The 19,258-nt window shown below is 41.1% G+C and overlaps 1 protein-coding gene and 1 long non-coding RNA gene across 9 annotated transcripts in view; one reads left to right on the forward strand and one right to left on the reverse strand.

Moving 5' to 3' along the window:
• Positions 1-19,258, reverse strand: part of PCLO (piccolo presynaptic cytomatrix protein) — a 385,933-nt gene that overhangs the window by 20,315 nt on the left and 346,360 nt on the right. The window lies entirely within an intron of this gene.
• Positions 1-19,258, forward strand: part of LOC135174910 (uncharacterized) — a 42,370-nt gene that overhangs the window by 6,447 nt on the left and 16,665 nt on the right. For 2 of the 4 annotated variants that reach the window (XR_010302140.1, XR_010302137.1), the window contains exons 2-6: positions 2,938-3,146; positions 5,964-6,040; positions 6,402-6,431; positions 6,517-6,637; positions 15,698-15,772. This is a non-coding gene — a long non-coding RNA (uncharacterized LOC135174910). Of the gene's footprint in view, positions 1-2,937; positions 3,147-5,963; positions 6,041-6,401; positions 6,432-6,516; positions 6,638-15,697; positions 15,773-16,866; positions 18,120-19,258 lie in introns of those variants that run through there. The other 2 variants (XR_010302139.1, XR_010302138.1) reach the window with 2 other exon arrangements.

Here is a 19,258-nt window from a genome sequence, read left to right on the forward strand (position 1 = left end):
TCCCTGCAAATTGTATGGATTATGGGTTAGCCACCCAGCTTTATTCAGTGCGTGCTTTATGCCACCATGAAGGACAAACTGAGACTGTGTCAAGGGAAAAGGATATTTTTTAGCCACAATGCTGCTTTATGGCAAAATGTGCTTTATGAAGGAACTGTGGACTAGTAAGATAACTCAGAGAGGAAAGGACTGCTCATCTCCAGTCTAACCCCATATTTACAGTAGGGCTAACTTCCATATTCAGTGGAACAGAGCTTGTTTGTAGACTTTTGAAAGTCTGCAAGAGCCTTCATAGCTTCTTTGGGCAACTGCCCCCAGCATTTAATGACACTTGTGGTGATATTTTTGTTTGTTTTCCTTATATTCAGTTGGAAATTCCCTTACTGGAGATTGTGAACGTGGTCTGTTTGGGGTTCCTTGTTTTTTGGGGGTTTGGCTTGGATTTTTTCTTTGTTTGTTTTGTTGACTGGGTGGGGTTTTGGAGGGGTTTTTGGTTTTTTTTTTTAAGTTTTTTTTTTTTTTTTTTCTGCAGAACTCTGAGGAGTCTCTGGCTACATTTCCTCTGTGCTATTCCATAAGAGAGTTACCCATAAAGTAGTTAATTTCCTGAGGTTTAAAGAAACCCTTATCTTTTCAAAGACACTTGCATTGGCCTTCAATCATCTTAGCAGCATCCAAACCAGACACATCATTCTGGATGGGGCTTCACAAGCACACAAAGGAAGCAAATAATAATTTCCTATAACCTGCTCCCTACACAGTTATTTTTGCAACCTGGTATGCAGCAGACAATGAAAATAAAGTAATTTTCCAAACTGGCATTGTGTAAAGAAAGATTGTTGGTGCCATTTGACCAGTGACTTTCTCAGAGAAAACCTGATTTGAAGAGTATCACACAGTATCACAGTATCACAGTATCATCAGGGTTGGAAGAGACCTCACAGATCATCAAGTCCAACCCTTTACCACAAAGCTCAAGGCTAGACCATGGCACCAAGTGCCACGTCCAATCCTGCCTTGAACAGCTCCAGGGACGACGACTCCACCACCTCCCTGGGCAGCCCATTCCAGTGTCCAATGACTCTCTCAGTGAAGAACTTTCTCCTCACCTCGAGCCTAAATTTCCCCTGGCACAGCCTGAGGCTGTGTCCTCTCGTTCTGGTGCTGGCCACCTGAGAGAAGAGAGCAACCTCCTCCTGGCCACAACCACCCCTCAGGTAGTTGTAGACAGCAATAAGGTCACCCCTGAGCCTCCTCTTCTCCAGGCTAAACAATCCCAGCTCCCTCAGCCTCTCCTCGTAGGGCTGTGCTCAAGGCCTCTCACCAGCCTTGCTGCCCTTCTCTGGACACGCTCAAGCATCTCAACGTCCCTTCTAAACTGGGGGGCCCAGAACTGAACACAGTACTCAAGGTGTGGTCTAACCAGTGCAGAGTACAGGGGCAGTATTTTAAACAAGTTTTGTTGAGCAGAACAGAGAAGACACCACATCTTTTAAGATTAGGCCAAGTAAGAATCTCTTGCTTTGTGGGAAAAAGACATTGTCTCCAATGCCAGCACTTTCAGTACTCCTAAAATTGCTTTGAGCATCAATTGCATGCTTTTAGTTTCACTCGTTTTAAAGATGTCTGAAGAATATTGAATCTGCTCTGTTGCCTCTACATTATTCCCCAATTGTTTAAAAATAAATAGTGGCACAAAAATCTCTTTTCATAGACCATCTATTTTACTGTCAACAAGAAAGAAATGCTGCCTCAGGATAAAAGCATTAAATATAGCTGTGGTGCTACCCAACAAGTTAGCACTCCTGCATGAGAGCAAATCCAGTTGTTTATTTGAGAGTTTTGCTGCAGGAGATAGAAATCAGCAACTCTGTAGCACAAATGTAAGGCCGGTTCTTCATTGCTTAGTTTTGCTGCAGGGAACTGGAAAGATTAGATGCATGCATCTTTCTGGTTGGCATTGTGTGGTTGGGTTTGCTCTTTATATAAATGGGAGGTTGGTTGTGAGTCCAAATGGCTTCTGATACTGGAAATGTGTGTTGGTGAAGTCAGCTAGACTAAGTGAGCTAGACTAAGAAAGCCAAATATGAAGAGTTTATGTAAGTACAGCTTGGTAGTGCTCAGAATAGAGGTTTGCACCTCTCTCTTTGGCCCAGCTGTAATGCTGAAATCAGAGAGGAAATGTAACAGCCTTGATTTTTTTGTCAGTTGCACGCAGAAGGTGTGATGGTGGCAGGGGCTGTATGCCTATGTCCATTGGAACCTGCTCAATGTTTAAGGATACTTAGTACCTTGCTACCATTCCCAAGGGAGTTCTAAAGAGTGATATTCAGATTTGTCTTTGCTGTTGCTTGAGTAGACATACACATGATTTAATTGTGATCTTCTCACTTCCCAAATTTTTAAGGTCCATGCTTCCAAACAGATTATGGTGCAGATTATGAGGACTTTTTACACCCTCTGACCAGTTCCTACATCAGCTTTGCCCTTTTTCCCAGTTTTATCTTTGCTCTTCTAACGGCTCCCAGACTCCATTATCTTCACCTCTTCAGCCACTGAAGGCAACTCTACTCTGACCTCTGTCTTACTTCCATTAATAAACAGTTAATTCAATATCTAAATACTCAAGAATTTTGAACCCAAAAGAAATCACTGAAGCATGAGAGGATGAACTTGTTAAAACTGTTGAGGATATTTCCATGACTGTCCTAAGACCTAATTCTAGAATTAGACAAGACTGCAGTTTAAATCTGAGACACATATTACTACCCTGTGATATATCCCATTCCTCATTTATGACAAACATTAGGTCTCTTCTGTAAAAAATGAGGGAGTCACTAATTATGAAGCTTGTGTTTTATTGTGGAGTTACTTGTTGTTTACTGTTGGGTTTTTTTTTCCCCAAGTTGAATTTATGAATGTGGTTTTTTTTTACAGTGATCTACAGTAAAGTAAACAGATAAAGCCACTCTCTCCACAGAGGTACAGATTTCAAAGAAAACAATATATGGTTTCTATAGGCATCTTAGGCCTTCTTGACAGACTTGCCTCAGGTCAACGATAGAGACTGCTACCTGTGAGTGTGTTTTGAGGGTGAAATTCTTTCAGCACCAACTCTTCTAAGAGACAAAATCAATTAACTCCAGGTACTGTGAATTATGAATGTTCCTTGTTCTCTTCCTTGTAATGAGCTTTGTTCTAATCACTGCATGCATAGAAGAATCCTGCAGACTGCCTATACCATCTCTACAATGTGTGTGTGGTTTTCCTGAACTAGAACCAAAAATGAAACGTTGTTAATTGCCACATTGACCACCAATCCTGGCAGAATTAGTGTCAACTTGTGAAAACAAATAAAAGCAAATCAGCCTGATTAACAGTATTGAATTTGGAGAACTGAAAGTATTGTGTTATGTAACTGCAGCAAAAACAGAATTAGAGTTTGCAATCTAAAGCCTCACCTAATTGGTCCTTAATTTGTATTTGTGATCTTTAATAGAGTAAACCTGTTGTCTGTTGTCCTGCTATATGCTTCTGTTTGGAAGAGGGATATGTTGCATCTGAGTAATCTGTTAACCCAAAATTTCTCCTCTATTCCATTATTCACATGCTAATTAGAACATTTTCTAACCAACCCACAAAAATTCAAAACAAACTTGCCTCCCAACAACAATGACAAAACCCAGCCAACCAAACAGCCAAACACACACACACAACCCTGCAATAAACAACAAATCAACCTCATCGAGGGGCTTCTTACTCGTTTAAGATAATTGTGCAACTTAACCCTCCAAATGTTAATTACATGTGCTGTTGAGCACAGCAGCCATTTTAGAATTGTAGACCAAATCAGATTAGCATTTACATCAAATAAAGTGTAACGTGTTTAAAAGTTACTTCTTGTTGCACACAGAACAAAGATTTTAGAGTGGCTGTCACCTAATGTCTATTGGAGGCAGATGCTGCTGCTAGAATTCATCCACCTAAACATTCATGTCTATAGACTGAGCTAGATGTCAAGGCTCCTTTTATAGCAAGAGGAGAGCAATTGATTTTCTAGAGTGTGCTTTGTCTTATTTGTAGAGAAATCTCTGAAGCAGGTCAGGTGAATTGTAGCATCAAAATGGTTATTTCTTCCCATTCATCATATGATTTCAATTAGGTAGCTGGTCCTGCCTTAACTCTCATGACAAAATTTCTCATTGCATTTTCTATTTCAGTCTGTACAAGGATGATAGATTAGATTTTTTATTTTTTAATATAGTAGACCAAACCTTAGAGCTTTAATTGGACAATTAACACACAAACCCTACGAGGAGAGGCTGAGGGAGCTGGGATTGTTTAACCTGGAGAAGAGGAGGCTCAGGGGGGACCTCATTGCTGTCTACAACTACATAAAGGGAGGATGTAGCCAGGTGGGGTGTGGTCAGCAGGAGCAGGGAGGTCATTCTGCCCCTGTACTCTGCACTGGTTAGACCACACCTTGAGTCCTGTGTTCAGTTCTGGGCTCCCCAGTTTAAAAGGGACGTTGAGATGCTTGAGCGTGTCCAGAGAAGGGCGACGAGGCTGGTGAGAGGCCTTGAGCACAGCCCTACGAGGAGAGGCTGAGGGAGCTGGGATTGTTTAGCCTGGAGAAGAGGAGGCTCAGGGGTGACCTTATTGCTGTCTACAACTACCTGAGGGGTGGTTGTGGCCAGGAGGAGGTTGCTCTCTTCTCTCAGGTGGCCAGCACCAGAACGAGAGGACACAGCCTCAGGCTGCACCAGGGGAATTTTAGGCTGGAGGTGAGGAGAAAGTTCTTCCCTGAGAGAGTCATTGGGCACTGGAATGGGCTGCCCGGGGAGGTGGTGGAGTTGCCGTCCCTGGGGCTGTTCAAGGCAAGATTGGATGTGGCACTTGGTGCCATGGTCTAGCCTTGAGCTCTGTGGTAAAGGGTTGGACTCGATGATCTGTGAGGTCTCTTCCAACCCTGATGATACTGTGATACTATGATACTATGAATCTACATATATTAAACCTACCTTCGCTATGCAAAAACTACTCACTTGTTGAACTATTTGGCACTAAATCTGTGGGCTTGAATTTAAGTTTGTGAAGTTACAGCTAACTAAATTAACTGTTGCTAACTCAGCTTTTTAGACCAAACATAGAATCATAGAATGGTGTAGGTTGGAAGGGAACTCAAGGATCATCCAGTTCCAGCCCCCTCCCATAGGGAGGGACACCTTCCACTAGAACAGGTTGCTCAAGGCCTCATCCAATGTGGCCTTAAATACCTCTAGGGAGGAAGGATCCACAACCTCCCTGGACAACCTGTGCCAGTGTTTCACCACCCTCACTGGAAAGAACCCTTTCCTAACATCTAGTTTGAATCTCCCCTCTTCCAGTTTAAACCCATTACCCCTTGTGCTGTCATTACAAGACCTTGTAAATAGTCCCTCCCCAGCCTTCCTGTAGGCCCCTATCAGACACTGGAAGGCCACTATAAGGTCTCCTTGAGTCCTTCTCTTCTCCAGGCTGAAAAGCCCCAACTCTTTGTAGCCTGTCCTCATAGCAGAGGTGCTCCAGCTCTCTGATCATCCTTGTGGCCCTCCTTTGGACTCAGTCTAACACTTTGATGTCCTTCTTTTGTTGGGAGCTCCAGAACATGTGATACTCTATCAATTTTCCACTTGAAATTGTTCATAGATCTTATCTTCCATTTCTCAATCTAACTACAGTTTAAAACAACGCCCAAACAACTGAAAGTAGTCCAAAGACCAACTAGGGGAGAAAAGAAAAAAAAAAGGACCTGGGATACTTTTTCTCAGAGGCTTTCCCTCACTGCAGTGTGGTAAAAAGAAATAAATGTTCATCATTGTTCGGTTGGACTTGATGATCTGTGAGGTCTCTTCCAACCTTGGTGATACTGTGATACTGTGATACTATTTCTTTCTTCTTTGGTTTCTTATGGAATATGGCAGCTTTATCTTTTCATGCAGCTCAGGCACTAAGGAGTTTTCTCACCGAACTGATCACAGAGGATGACAGTATGGAAAAGGTATGTGCATTTTCTAAGTTTTCTTTTGGTATATATCAATTTTAAAGATCATTAGAAAAGTGGATTCTCAAATGATGTAAGCTTATACTTAGATGTGTGCTTAATTATCTGTTACTGGTTTTGCTGGGAAAGAATCACAGGCTGGCCGCGGGCTGCAGGGCACTAGCAGTTCTGAGTCAGCCAGGATAACTGACCTGAGTTGGCTCATATGTGTATCCCAGACCATGAGCACCTGCAGTAGTCTAACCCAACCCACCACAGCACCACGTTCAGTAAAAGGAAGAAATTTTCCTGGGGAGAAGGGAGCTTTCTGTTTCACTTTCCTCCTTGGGCTTCTCATTCTGCTTGTTTTTCTCCTTAGGGACTGTATTCCTGGACTGCTGTACCTTTGGTGAGCTGAGTGTAACTTCATACATTTTTTTTCTTGATATGTTGCTTTTAATTTGGCTATTTAATTAATTCTGTTTTCATTTCAGCCTGTAGGTCGTCTTTTATTTATTCCCCTTCTCTTCTGGGGAGGGGTTATTGGGTGATAGAGTAACTGCTGGAGTTTAATCCCACAAATGGGCTGGCAATAGACAACAGAGCATTTATCTGGTATGATGTGAAAAAAATCAGTAAGTCAAAGCAATTGTTCCTGAGGCACCTTTGTCTGTATTTTGTAGTTGAGAGGTTTTTTTTTTCTTGTTAGTGGAATTATTCTGTGGTACAAATGTTCCTCTTGTCTATGTGGTCCACTTTTTTCCAAAGGGCCCATCAATGGCTATGACATATTTAGGGACAGGAGCACGTTTTGTGCACACCTGGGACAGTGCTTTAAGTTTAGCTTCTCTCCAAAGGAACCGGATTTGGATACACTAAAAAAAAGCAAATCAATGCAATGGCAAGCAAGGAAAAAACCTGAAGAACTTATTTCACAATTCTGTTCATAACAATAAGGTAGATGTAGCCTGCATGGACATAATGATGCCAGAGACTATTTTCAGAAGTAATGTACAACAGGGAGGTGATTGCTTTTGGGCTGCATGTCTTTACCACTACTTCATTTCTTAGCATGGCTGAGTTTGGCTTGCTTAGTGGGATATTTACTGTGTTCCTGAGATTATTTTAATTGATTTTCTTTTTTGGGTGTAATTTTGCCTGGATAATTTTTGTCTAGCTATTTTTCTCCATATCTTGTGACTTAAGTTAGCTTTGAATATTTTTGCCTGCCTACGAAGAGGATAGGTTTTATACAAGGTAAAAGGAACAATTATGAGGTTTGATCTATGTGTGTAAGACGAATATAGTTTTTGTAAGACTACCCAAGATTGATTGTCTGCTGAGGATTTTATAACTGCACTGTGCAGGTGCTAAACATTGTGTTGAATGGAATTTCAAATACTCATTTGAGATTGTAAAGAAGAATAGTTTGAAGGACAGAATGCACACTGTGTCCATTAATTAAATTTAGCCTGGAGAAGAGGAGGCTCAGGGGTGATCCTATTACTGTCTACAACTACCTGAAGGGAGGTTGTAGCCAGGTGGGGGATGGCCTCTTCTCCCAGGCAACCAGCAATAGAACAAGGGGACACAGTCTCAAGTTGTGCCAGGGTAGGTATAGGCTGGATATTAGGAGGAAGTTCTTCCCAGAGAGAGTGATTTGCCATTGGAATGGGCTGCCCAGAGAGGTGGTGGAGGCACCATCCCTGGAGGTGTTCAAGAAAAGCCTGGCTGAGGCACTTAGTGCCATGGTCTAGTTGAGTGGCTAGGGCTGGGTGCTAGGTTGGACTGGATGATCTTGGAGGTCTCTTCCAACCTGGTTGATTCTATGATTCTAATTTTCCCGTTACAAACATCATCTTTGGGTGTTGACTTCAATTATATTAACAAAACGATGCCAGACCCTTAAAACTCTTCCACCAATTATCAAAGTTAAGTTGGTATTATCAGAAGAGTTGTTCACAAGGCTCCCAGCTCTGTATTTTTACAGCATTTCAGGTATTTGAATGTATTATAACCTTCATTTTCTCATAAGAAACTACATTATGATCATCAGGTTGTTCATTAAGAAACTGATCAGTGAAGATGTCAAGTGTATATAACCATTTCTAAGCCTATATTATTACATTTTTAATTCCATTAAAACTTGTAATCTTTGGAAGAAATTTGTGCTGATAAATTAGTTGATGCACTTTATCATGAAAAAAAAAACTTCTTTTGTACTTTGTATTAGTCAGACAAAAGTAATCACACAGATAAATCCACAAAATGCATCCAAAAAGATCTGAACTCTTGTAATTTATAAGCATAAAAGACAAAGTAGAGCACAGTATAAGAATAAGACACAGTAGAGCACAGCATAAGGCTGGATGTTAGGAGGAAGTTCTTCTCAGAGAGAGTGATTTGCCATTGGAATGGGCTGCCCAGGGAGGTGGTGGAGGCACCATCCCTGGAGGTGTTCAAGAAAAGACTGGATGAGGCACTTAGTGCCATGGTCTAGTTGACTGGCTAGGGCTGTGTGCTAGGTTGGACTGAATGATCTTGGAGGTCTCTTCCAACCTGGTTGATTCTATAATTCTGTGATTCTATGATTCTATAAGCACAAAAGACACGTAAGAGACACAGCATTATTGTTATTCTCTATGTTTTAGCAGAAATCTCAATTATTATTACTTTTGGTCAAGGCCTTAAATGTACATCCATATATTCAGCTGGTCCCAGAGAGGAGCAGTGAAGAAATAACATGTTTGTGAACTGTGTGTGCACATCCTTTCTCTCAGGATTTGCATCACTTCCTGTCACATTATCTTTTTCAAGCTGTCTTCAATTTAGAATCTTTAGCCAGTGGCAGAAAATTTTACTTGCAACAAATTACTCAGCTTTATTTGACACAAATAGTGTACTATTTAATTTTGGGTTTGATTCAGAACAAGCAGCCTGGGGGGCAGTAGACGTTGCCAGTATAAAGGAGATTTGTCATGTTATTCTTGGATGTGCCTGCGGTTTCATTTTAGTCCTTCCCTTACAATATGACAAAACAGGCACCAGAAATGATGAGACATTTCTGGGAATGCCACAGCCTTTTTAACATTTCATTCTTTGTAGAGCTATGCCTTGCTTTCAAGCAGTTTGGGTGAACAAACAAATTTCAAGAGGCTGAGGAAAAAATCCTGCTGTAGAGTGTCATGCTAGGTACTGGATTTATTGCAGAGAATGACAGAATTTGTTAGGAGTACTGCCTTTATTTCACTCGGTTTAGTGCTCACCTCTGTTCTGGGTGGAAAGTAATAGGCTTTCATGTTGTTTCATAGAAAAAAAAAATCATAGAATCAACCAGGCTGGAAAAGACCTCCAGGATCATCCAGTCCAACCTAGCACCCAGCCCTAGACACTCAACTAGACCGTGGCATTAAGTGCCTCATCCAGGCTTTTCTTGAACACCTCCAGGGGCGGTGACTCCACCACCTCCCTGGGCAGCCCATTCCAATGCCGATTACTCTCTCTGGCAAGAACTTCCTCCTAACATCCAGCCTATACTTCCCCTGGCACAACTAGAGACTGTGTCCCCTTGTTCTGTTGCTGGTTGCCTGGGAGAAGAGGCCACTCCCCACCTGGCTACAACCTCCCTTCGTCCCCCCTGAGCCTCCTCTTCTCCAGGCTAAACACCCCCAGCTCCCTCAGCCTCTCCTCATAGGGTTTGTGTTCCAGGCCTTTCACCAGCTTTGTCGCCCTTCTCTGGACACATTCCAGCACCTCAGCATCTCTCTTGAATTGAGGAGCCCAGAACTGGATACAGTACTCAAGGTGTAGCCTGGCCAGTGCTGAGTACAGGGGCAGAATAACCTCCCTCGTCCTACTGGCCACACTGTTCCTGATGCAGGCCAGGATGCAACTGGCTCTCTTGGCCACCTGGGCACACTGCTGGCTCATCTTCAGCCTACTATCTGCCAGTTTCCACTACTATGGCAAGCTGTAAAAATGTATTGCCTGTGTTGCAGGAGTTTTACAAGTATCCCACATAAAGCACTGAATGTGAATCTTTATTTAAAGAAATTTCTTGTGACTATGCTCAAGCCACTTTCTGATCACAAGCTGAGACTTTTAAACATCTCCTTCTTTTAATACAATTTTATGAATCTTGAGTAACCCTTTTAGTCATAAAATCATAGAATGCTTTGGGTTGGAAGGCACCTCCAAAGGTCACCTAGTCCAACCCCCCTGCAGTCAGCAGGCACATCTTCCACTAGATCAGGTTGTTCAGAGCCTTGTTGAGCCTCACTTTGACCTTGAGGGATGGGGCCTCAACTACATCTCTGGGCAGTCTGTTCCAGTCTTCCACTAACCTCATGGTAAAGAACTTGTTTCTAATATCCTAAATCTACTTTTATCTCATTTCAAACCATTATCCCTTGTCCTGTGACTTCAGTATCACAGGATCAGTATCACAGTATCAGTATCACCAAGGTTGGAAGAGACCTCATAGATCAAGTCCAACCCTTTACCACAGAGCTCAAGGCTAGACCATGGCACTTCAAGCCTTTGGAAACAAAGCCTCTGTAGCTTTGTAGGCCCCATCCAAGTATTACAAAACAGCTATTAGGTCTCATTGGAGCCACCTTATCTCCAGGCTGAACAACCCTAGCTCACTCAGCCTGCCCTTGTGGCAGCAGTGTTCCAGTCCTATGATCATTTTGATGGCCCTCCTCTGGATCCACTCTATCATCTGGTCCATGCAAGTTATGTATGAAGCTTTCTAATAATCAAACAAACTATTTTAAGCAGATTGTTGCTGGGCTTCTGAAAAATATGTGAATTTCTAGGTACTGCAGCAGTGTGAAACAAGAAGGCAGATGTATGCATCAGATGTTTGACCCACTTGGTCTCCAGATGTTTTCAGCAATTTTCCAATGTATAAACCATGGAAAAGCATTTCCAGCAAGCAGGGAAATTCAGTCATGTTGTGTTATTGTCACATCACAGTCAGAGTGCAAAAACACTGTGGCAGACAAAGAAGCTAAAGAAAGCTTGGGGAAAAAAAAAAAGAAAGTAGAAGAAAGGCACATCAGTGGTTCAGGAAAAGACCTTTGGGCCTCAGAACACTGGAATGGGCTGCCACATGGAGCTGTGGAATCTCCCTCTCTGGAGATATTCAAGACCCACCTGGATGTGTTGCTATGTGATCTGGTATAGGTGATCCTGCTCTGCGAGGGGAGTTGGACTGGACGATCATTTGGGGTCCCTTCCATCCCCTGACATTCTGCATTTCTGTGAATAGATAGCATCAACACCCTTGCAAATCCAAAGACCTGTAGGTAAAATTAAGTTCCTCTGATACTGATCATCTAAACTTTAGATATATAAGCCATAGTAAATGTTGAACATTTTCACTATGTTCTTTAGCTTCTTAACAGAGAGTGGAAAAGGACTGGTGCTCCAAGCAGCAGACACTGAACGAAATCCTTGCCCTGTCTTAACCATAGGAACAAATTTGGTTTATGTCTGTATACATGTAGATCTGGAAATCATTTAAAAATGTGCTACTTCCCTAGAGGTGTTTAGGAAAAGACTGGATGAGGCACTTAGTGCCATGGTCTAGTTGACTGAATAGGGCTGGGTGATAGGTTGGATGATCTTGGAGGTCTCTTCCAACCTGGTTTATTCTACGATTCTACTGAAGTAGGAGGTCAGGAATGGCAGAAGTGATGAAGAAGCTGTGACATTCTCATTATTTTCTGGAGTAGCAACTGGATCAAGGCAGAACAATCATTTGAAGTCTTTAAAATGGCAGGATACACTGATGCTCAAAGCCCCTGAATTTCTTTGCAGATAAACATAAGGCATCCTACTATACGCACAGGGTACACCACTTTCTGCCACTGTATTTGTCTCATCTTCTGTCTGTTTGATCTACTCTCAGTCATAGCCTAGTAGTATCAGAATAAACAACACATATGAGAGAAGAGCAACATATAATAGCCTAAAGTAATTGCTAATGCCTACACATTGGGAGCATGCACTGTTGGGAATTCTTTAAGAGAAACACTCCAAATCTCTTCCCTAGCAGAGAAAATGTTATTTACATACTGTTGCAATGGATAACACATTTCATTAAGCTGCAAGACTATTATCATAGGATGAAATAATCAACATGGAACATTACAAAAAGCATATTAATCTAAAAATGAACTGGGGACAAGCATAAGGCTCTAATTATAGCTACAAAGACAGACTATCATGAGACTCAGATGGATCTAGGCAATTTCATCACAGGAAACATTTATATTCATTCTAATGCACTGCTCTTCAAATATCCTGTCTTGAAACACAACTTAGGGTCCAATAATTTGAAGCAGCCTCACATGCTAACATAAATATCAGCTGAAGTTTAATTTTAGCTTGCCATGTCATCCCACCTGAAATGCTTTAGATTCATCTGCATTTAAACAGCATTCTGAGATAGCTGTTTGAAAGTCAGTCTTACAAAAGGGTCTATGCTACAAGAGCACATGAGAGTAAATAAAATCCCTTCTGATCCTCAGCATAATAATTTAATTTCTACAACTATTTAAGTTATAAATTATCTAACAAAATAATTGGAAAGGAAATAGTCATTGATTCTATGATTAAGCCACACACATATATAGTGCCAGCTCTTTTTGTATGATTTACACATAATAAGGAACCACAAAGAACTGCTGAGTAGAGAAATGGGCTATGAAATTCTTCTCCTTTTTTGACATTTTAGATAAACACCAAAAAAGTATCCTGTGTTATTAGTAGGCAGGCTTAATGTGTTTTTATCAAGCACTTTCTATGGAATGGGCTGCCCAGGGAGGTGGTGGAGGCACCGTCCCTGGGGGTCTTCAAGAAAAGACTGGATGAGGCACTTAGTGCCATGGTCTAGTTGACTGGTTAGGGCTGGGTGATAGGTTGGACTGGATGATCTTGGAGGTCTCTTCCAACATGGTTGATTCTATGATTCTATGTTTGTGAGGGGAAAAGCTTGAGTTTTGGATTCTTATTTCTCTCTTGAGTGTGAAGTTCCAGCCTAATGTTGCTTGTTGAATAGGAAAAATGTTTTAGTGCCAAGGCAAATCAAGCAGTAGAACAGACTCACGAAGGTGTGAAGCCCCTATCACCACTAAGAACTTTTTTAGTGCATGCTAGCAAAAGGCGTTTGGGAACAATATTGTGTTCTGAAGCAATGAGATGACCGCTTGAATTCCCCTCAACCCCAATTCTCCTGCATAATAGCTCATGCATATTTGAGCATTGAACAATAATGACCTTAATCCAGATCTATTTTACAAATCTATTTTTTGTTTTCTTGAAATATGCACAGTAGTCCTAATCACATGGATAAATAAAGGAGATCACCTGAATTATCCAGGATGATATTAAAAGCCCTCCTCTTTACCACCTAGTGTCATTTATAATACAGATTAAAATTTATTTAGGATTCAGAAATTCACCTTTGATCATCCTAATGCTAAAAAACTGACTTTTGCTGATTTTAAATGATCACTGATCCCGAAAAATTAAGCTGTTTCAAAGCTTGAAATTACTCAGTAGGTGAAGTAACCCTTCTTCAGGCTTACAGTATCACACACAGTATCACAGTACCATCAGGGTTGGAAGAGACCTCACAGATCATCAAGTCCAACCCTTTACCACAGAGCTCAAGGCTAGACCATGGCACCAAGTGCCACGTCCAATCCTGCCTTGAACAGCTCCAGGGACGGCGACTCCACCACCTCCCCGGGCAGCTCATTCCAGTGTCCAATGACTCTCTCAGTGAAGAACTCTCTCCTCACCTCCAGTCTAAATTTCCCCTGGCGCAGCCTGAGGCTGTGTCCTCTCGTTCTGGTGCTGGCCACCTGAGAGAAGAGAGTAACCTCCTCCTGGCCAAGGTCTACAGTAGGCAAAGGTCAAGTCCAGCAATCACACAGAATCATAGAATCGACCAGGTTGGAAGAGACCTCCAAGATCATCCAGTCCAACCTAGCACCCAGCCCTAGCCACTGAACAAGACCATGGCACTAAGTGCCTCATCCAGTCTTCTCTTAAAGACCTCCAGGGATTGTGCCTCTGCCACCTCCCTGGGCAGCCCATTCCAATGCCAATCAGTCTCTCTGGGAAGAACTTCCTCCTAACATCCAGCCTATGCCTTCCCCTGGCACAACTTGAGACTGTGTTCCCTTGTTCTATTGCTGGTTGCCTGGGAGAAGAGGCAAACCCCCACCTGGCTACAATGTCACATTTCAACATCTTTGCCGTTGCTTCAGTTTTGGTGGAGGGATGCTCCTGTCTGCTTTCCACTGTAGAAGGTCTTTCTTATTAACTGGCATCTGTACTAAAAGGGGCAGCTGGTATTCGATCAGATTTCCTTCATAACCATACCTCTTTAAAGACATGAATTAAACACACACACAAAAAGAAAAAGTAGAACTTCATTTTTTCCCCAGAAATGAAACCCTGTAGCTTTGTCAGATATTTTTTGTGGATTTAATAGCACTCCAATTCTCATCTCAAATAATCCAAGCTGATTATATCTCCAAGAAGTAGCCATTAAAAAAAATGAAAACAACAAAAAAAACCCCACACTTGAAAATCTCAAACAGCTTTAGGAAATGCACTCAAGAACTAGGCCAATAAAATCATAGAATCATAGAATCAACCAGGTTGGAAGAGACCTCCAAGATCATCCAGTCCAACCTAGCACCCAGCCCTAGCCAGTCAACTAGACCATGGCACTAAGTGCCTCATCCAGACTTTGCTTGAACACCTCCAGGGATGGTGCCTCCACCACCTCCCTGGGCAGCCCATTCCAATGGCAAATCACTCTCTCTGGCAAGAACTTCCTCCTAACATCCAGCCTATATTTCCCCCAGCACAACTTGAGACTGTGATTAATAAAATTAGGCAAGAAAACTGTCTTTCCAAATAATTACTAAAACATCATATTAAAGGATGACAGTGGCTTCAAGATGAAATTCATGTGGTTTGTGCTTCCTCAGATTTTTGTTTTTGCTTCTTTGTCTTAATATTTGAATTTTATACAGATCCCATCAGATTCTTTTTTTTTTCCTTTTATGAAAGCTTGAAATCGTCCAGTTGATTAGAATTTTCTTGCCACATGACTTAATGACTAAGGGGACACAGTCTCAAGTTGTGCTGGGGGAAGTATAGGCTGGATATTAGGAGGAAGTTGTTGCCAGAGAGAGTGATTGGCATTGGAATGGGCTGCCCAGGGAGGTGGTGGAGTCACCGTCCCTGGAGGTATCACAGTATCACAGTATCACAGTATCACCAAGGTTGGAAAGCCTGGATGAGGCACTTGGTGCTATGGTCTAGTTGAGTGGCTAGGGCTGGGTGCTAGGTTGGACTGGATGATCTTGGAGGTCTCTTCCAACCTGGTTGATTCTATAATTCTATGATACAAGAGTGGCATAAGCTGTTGGGCTTGCCACTGGTTAATCACAGCCAGTCTCCTTGGGTTATTTAGTTCTTGTCATAACAATTCAGAAACAAGAGGATTTGTAACTATGTAAACCAATGTTTACATATTTCTTGCAAGGGATGCAAGGACATACAAGATTGTCTTGTTCTTTTTTTGTGTTTCTGTCTCTGCCTGCAGTCTTCAGTTTTATTCATATTCTTTCTGCTTCTTTTTAGGAAAACCAGCTGGATTATACTGGCAGTACCTCAGGAAAGAGGAATCAATTGCTCCAATTAATTCTGGAGAGCCAGGTGGGCAAATTAGAGTATTGAGCCAGTCAGGGACAGATAAAAGAAATATATCCCAGAGTCTAAAGATGATAATTCTTAGAGTTATGTTACTACTATTGTTTCTCTTTAATTACTTCTTCAAATTAATGTGACATTTACATAGTAATAGCAAGTCAGTCCCTTTAGTGTGAGGGTGTGTAAAATATTATTGATAGCTTAGAAAAAAGGAGTGAAAAAAAGGGAGAGAGGATAAGGACAACTGTCGGTGCTTCAGCCTGATTCACTGATTAAGGATCCTTTGTGATAGAAAGTATATATGATCTTTTCAGCATCTGACATTCAAATTGGCACTCCCCAAGACAAGAGTGGTGCTGTATGAGGGAATCAGCAGGTCACAGGCTAGCTGCAAGTGCTTTTGTTACTCATTTCTTGTTCCTTTCTATTCCCTTGTGTCACTTTTCTTCCTCTGCTGAAGCAGCTACTCATGCAAGAGAACATCCTTGCTCGTATTTCATGCTTTACATTTCTGTTGGTATTGATTAATCTTATGCTGTCAAGACTACTAGATAGCAAACCTTTGGTAGAACCTGATGGCATAAAGCAAGTTTGTGATTTTCTATTAAATAATGTCAGGTTGAGTTTAGCCTTTTTATTTATAGAGATAGTAGAGAAGCCTGGCAATACCTTATTCTTTCCTTTAAATCCCTTCATGGGCAAGGATTGCATTTTATTCAGTAATGAGTTCTTTCACATTCTGACCTCATCTACATGCAAAACAGAATGGCAACAAGACTATAAAAACAGATATTACAGCTGCTAAAAATGGGCTTTAAAAAAAAAATCACCAGACTTCTATTGCTCTTTAGGAAAAGACATTGAGAGTGTGTAGCAGTTTCTTTTGCTGGATGCTACTGAACATAAACTCAATTCCCCAAAATGCAATTCAACCACTCAAGTCAATGTTGGTAGCTTTTTTGGTTTGGCTGGTTTTCTCTTTAAACCCATGGATCAATATCAGTTACAATCAAGTCAGCAGTTTCATACCTGGGCAGTACAAGATTCTAATGACTCAAGAAAAATACTTGAAAGTCTCGAGTTCTTTTTTTTTTCCTCAGAATTTCCTGCATTTTAGTATGTGTTTGGGTTAAAGACTCAATACTCATGAGATATTTGAGTTATTGGGAAGGCAGCAAACAGCAAAGATGGTGTTTGACACATATGAAGGAACAAATTGGATGGTGATCCCTGTGGTTGTGAGATAGCAGTCTGAAAAAGGCCTTGGAAATAATTGACTCAAGCCTGGGTAAGGAAACATGGAGCTATTCCAAAATGACATAAATTCTCTGCTGTTGTGAAAGTGGCTGGTTCTGGCTTGGTCATTTATTGCTGATCTATACACTGCTAGTATGCTATGAGTTAAGGGTTATGTCAGATTTCCTTCCAGAGGATCAAGTTTGGTTTAAATCATTTAAGAAAAATAAATACATGTTAGTGTTTGGTTTTGAGGTTAATTGGAGACTACACTTACTAATAATTATGAGCATTTTCATTCACAACTTGTGACTGTTCAGTCACTTCCTGACATAAACATAAGTGAGCAGTCACACGGTACATAATGATGCTTACAATTTTCTTTGGAAGTAAAAATTCTCAGCCTCTTACCATCCAATACTATACATGAGACATTCTAATGTTGCTTCAGTAACTGAAGTGCAATACAAAGGTAAGAAGCAGAAAAGAAAGTGGAATTTTCCTGGCATAAGGTCACTGACTGCATCTGTTCAAAACAAAACACTGGGCAAAGCGAGTGAGTTGTGTGTGTGCCTGAAGCTCCTAGTCAAAGGTTGAGAAGAAATCACTGTGAAAGAATAAAAGTTTTTCTGCTTCTACAACTGCAAAATGAGTTCCCAGAATACCACTCTCCCAGTACAAGAGTATTTTCTGAGTTGAAACCTTCAATAACTATCATCACCTCTTTTGTACCATAAAATCATTTGGGTGAAAAGGAACCTTTAAAAACCATCTGATTCAACACCACCATCATGGGCAAGGATAACTTTCTCTAAATAAGGTTGCTCAGAGCTACACACAATCTCACCTTGCAGTCTTCTAGGGATGAGACATCTGCAAGTGTTCTGGGAAATCTGTTTCAGTGTCTCACCACTTTAATCATAAAATGTCTTCCTCTGTCCCATCTATACCTACTCCTTTTCACCTTCAAACCATTGTACTTGGTCCTGTTTCCACATGCCCCAGTACAATTTCTGGGGTTCATAAGCCCTCTTTGTTTTGGAAGACCATAATAACATCTCCCTGGAGCCTTTTCCACTTGAAAACAGTTAAAGAGAAAAATGCTTGTAAGAGCAAAACAGCTAAATAGTCATCCTTGCTTGTACATGGGCAGTAAAATTCACTGCAATTTTAATCCAGCAAGAAGTTAAAATCTAATTAGAAACCCCTTCATGAATATTAAGCATCATACTTTGATCTCTCAAACCTTTCTCTTTTTTTATTTAGTGAAATGATACAGATAATTGCAATAAAAGCTTCTCACCTGCAGTAAATTGCATAATTTCAGTCTGGCCAACCAAGATACCAGAGAACAGGACTGTGTATAGGCAAAAAGCATTTGCAAATCTCAGTAACAATATCATAATTAGCCCTTAATAATCTTCTTAATTTGTCATCTTTCTTCTCTTATAACTGTCTGGTTTAAGGTCCCAGATTATGACCACTCCTTTCTGAACATACTCATAAGGACTAATATTATATACCTGATATTTCAACTGCTAGAGTTAAAAATAAACCTAAATGTTTGAAGTGTGGAGATGCAACAAGTTCGTTTGAGTAATATCTCAAACCCTTAGTCTGTTCTCAGCCATAGCACAGGGAGTCATTTGCCTTAAGCAGAACTACTCTAGCCTAGCTGAACAAAAAGTAAGAGGAGAATTAATGATGTTCTGAGTTTCACACGTTCTTTGAAGTAATTAAATGCTTAGTTGTGCCTGCACTCTCAGTTTATTTCATGCCCTATTTTGCCTGAGAAAGCTAATCCACATATTATTCCTGGGCAGCCTTTCGAGTGAAAGCATGATAGATAATTTGCTCTGGGATCTGTGCTGTGCAGACACAAGGGACAAAAATTTCACCACAAGTATTCAGAAATCTATAAAGGACAATCTGCAAGTCAAATAATTGCCAGACAACCTCAGAAGTCATGTACCTTTCCTCAAAAATATTATCAGATCAACCTCCCTGTCTGTTCTAAGGTTTATGTGAGTTTTCACCTATTTTCCTCATAAATAAAGATTAGACTGTCTTAATTAATGAAATTGAAAGTTAAGGGATGAAACTCTTAAAACTTAATTTCACTGAAGCACAGAATGTTTAGGATTTGGAAGGGACCTTTAGAGTGGGACCACAGGAATGCATCCAGGTGGATTTGAGAGTCTCCAGAGAAAGAGACTCCACAATCTCTCTGGGCAACCTGTTCTAGTGCTTTGTAAC

This window comes from Pogoniulus pusillus, chromosome 4 (genome assembly GCF_015220805.1).
Source record: "Pogoniulus pusillus isolate bPogPus1 chromosome 4, bPogPus1.pri, whole genome shotgun sequence".
Classification (NCBI taxonomy): Eukaryota; Metazoa; Chordata; class Aves; order Piciformes; family Lybiidae; genus Pogoniulus; species Pogoniulus pusillus.